Below are 3145 nucleotides of genomic sequence, written 5' to 3'. Positions count from 1 at the left end.
TGAGAAGCCACAGTACAGTTCTTATGATGTATGCTTATGACCTTTGAGAATTTTGAAGTTCTAATTCAGTTCAAGTCTCAGAAATCAACCCGATAAGTTGATACAAGTCAGACTTATACAAATAATCCAGACAGCATTTACTGCAGTGTGACAATCATTACACCGCTTAATAATGCTGCATCTGAAAGAGAAAAGGTTCTGATAGCTTATTTGTAATTTAGCCAAAACTTATAAAATATCCTCAGTTTTTGTGAAATTGGTTTATCTTGTGAAATGATTCTGGTTCCTTTCACGTATTTATGCACATATTATTCATTTTATATCGGTTTATGACAAAACTGCCAAATTCACAGACGCGTGTACTGCACTTCACTTGACATAAAGACATCCAGTTGTTCTGAATCTCTTATCTTGGATTTTCTGAGGAATATTTTTCATTGAGGCTTTCACAAGACTTATTCAGAGTTCAGAAGTGCATATATCTATTAAGTGCTTGAATTTGTTACCCCCTGCCTGATTTATTGGCTGAGTTTTATTGTGGCTTAGATTGGAAACATTGGGAGACGGACGTGTTTGTCAGCCTGAATGCATTTTAGATGCTGCTGCTTGCATCCTGAGGTATTATTAGTTCAGCTGATGCCTTCAGAAACACTGCATTATCCAGCTAATAGCCTGTAACAGCACCATCTATAAAACTCACATGCCCCAATTGTCTCATGAATTCAGGAAAATAGGAAATGATGTATGCTTGCAGTCAGGTGAATGTTGTGTGCTTCTGTTTTTCATGCATTATCCAAGTTGGCCCAGAGGAGCACACTTTTTCTTTCATGGCGCAACTTTAAAAATAAACTTTTGCTTTTGTGATTTTAAATAAATAGCTTGCTATGCTTAGCTAACATTTAATTTAGCTAAGCCTACGCATTTAATTTCAAATGTAACAAAAAGAACAAAAAGTGAGCTGGTTACGAATGTAGGACAAACAGCTGCACTATGATGTAATATGTGGAGAAGGATTCGTCATTAAATGTGATACGTTTAGCTCAGTCTAAAGCTGAGCTGCAGAAGAGCTGGCTTTAGAGCTTTAGGTTTCTCTCATTTTCTTATTTTTAAATCTTCATTGATGGAAGTTGTGCGTTGCACAGGGGGACAGATAAGAAAAAAGCCATTAAAGCAAGCTGTTTTTAGCATTCCCACTCCATCTTGTGCACAATCTCTTGGATTGGGTGGTTGATACTAGGAATTTAAACTCATCTGCCTTCACTGTCTTTACTCCTTGCAGCTTCATCATTCCACCTCTCATTCACACACATGTATTCTGTCTCACTTATGTTCCTCTTTATTCCAGCGCATACCTCCACCTCTTCAGCCTCTTTTACAGCTGTTCTCTACTCTCAATAAAGATCAGTCTTGTCTGCAATCATCATAGACCATGCATACTCTTGCCTGAACTCATCTGTCAACCCGTCCATTACTGTTGGAAGCAAAAAGGGCCTATCTTGAACGTCTCTGTCACTTCTGCCAACAACGTTCCCATATCTTCATCACTTTTATAGCCCCTCACTTCCTCCTTACCAATCCTCTTCCTTCATCTATCTTCTTCTTTAATTTTCTTCAGTAATCAGCTCCTTAAAGTACTCCTTCCAACTTAACACACTGTTAATTCATTTAGTATGTTTCTGTCTCGATCCTCATCCTAACCTGCTGCATATCCTTTCTAGTGTGATCTCTCTCTGCCTAGAAGTAAAAGTCTTTTTCTCCTTCTTTATTGTCCAGCCTCACACACAGCTGCTGTTTTTATCCATAGTTGCAGAAATTTGTGAAATTGTTAGCATAGTTAAGCAAATCCAGTAATCCACTGGAGACGCATGGATTGTTTTCCCTACTGAAATTTAAGTCTGAGCACCTGTCTGGGACCACAGGTGTGATCCAGAGTTCATCAGTTAATTCATTTAGTATGTTTCTGTCTCTATCCTCATCCTAACCTGCTTCACATCCTTTCTAGTGAGATCTCTCCATGATCTCTCTTTATCTCATTTAAAACTTCATTTGAGTTTATTTTCTCATTTAAGTGTAAGGGGGGGAAAAAAGCATTTGGCACAGCTGCTGTATCTGGTTTCCACGGTCACATTTTAAAATCATGAGTCTTTGCCGTAGTATCACGAAAACATCTGTCATTTCTGCATAGCATGTCATTTTCCCCCTGATTCTCTTGCCAACAAAAACACTGTATTTGGTTTCATGTGACGCAGCAGCTGTGTCGTATGTTGTGTATGATGTGTTAAAGGGATATGTTACCACGTACTGTACACCAAACTATCCTCAGTTACTGTAAAGAGTTTTGATGTAGTGTAATTTACACACTCCAAATAAAGAAGTACTGCGAGAACAAGAGGCGGCTCGGCTTTATTGAGACATTTTTTTTCCTTATTGGATGTTATTGTCTTGAGAAAAAGAGAGTGCTGTGAAAAACAAGTACACAGCTAAGGCTTCCATAGAAGTTAAGAGCAGCCAGGTGCTGCTAATCAAATGGACTTGATTAACTAATCGTCAGCAGGTGTGAGCAGCTTTTGCACTTGGTGGTCTGGAGTGTTTAGGTGTGTGTTAATGAAATACCACAGTCTTCTCAGGAGAGGATGGCCCAGCAGATTTACACCAAGGTCAGGCCATGTGTTGTTCAAAAAAAGCTGTAAAACCTGCATCTCAGAAATTAATTATCATGTTAAATGTTAAAGATTATGAACACGTATGGCTTGTTTGGAAAGTTTTGTAGAAAAAAAGCTGCCTCTGTCTAAAAATAAAATGTATTGCAAGCTGTAGGGTGCAAAGCCAATGGAACAGACCCACAAGACTTGTGGAATAATGTCCTTTGGACAGATGACAGATGTCCATAATGCACACTGCTATGTTTGGTGAAAACCAAACACAACATATCAGCACAAACACCGCCTACCTGTGGTGGAAGGGTGATGATTTATGCTCGTTTACAGGAAGTGTGCACCTCACAGCCACTGAGTCACCCATAAAGTCTTCTTACCAAATTATTCTAGAGACAAATATGCAGTCATCTGCTTGACAGTTAAAGCTTGGCCTAAACTGGGTCATGCAGCAGGCCAGTGATCCCAAGTACAGCAGCAAATCTATAACA

The sequence above is a fragment of the Aulonocara sp. 'chitande type north' Nkhata Bay genome, linkage group LG17 (genome assembly GCF_057382095.1).
Source record: "Aulonocara sp. 'chitande type north' Nkhata Bay isolate Kocher_YH1m ecotype deep benthic linkage group LG17, A_spYH_male_GT1.1, whole genome shotgun sequence".
In the NCBI taxonomy this organism is placed as follows: domain Eukaryota; kingdom Metazoa; phylum Chordata; class Actinopteri; order Cichliformes; family Cichlidae; genus Aulonocara; species Aulonocara sp. 'chitande type north' Nkhata Bay.
This window is presented reverse-complemented; position numbering follows the sequence as displayed.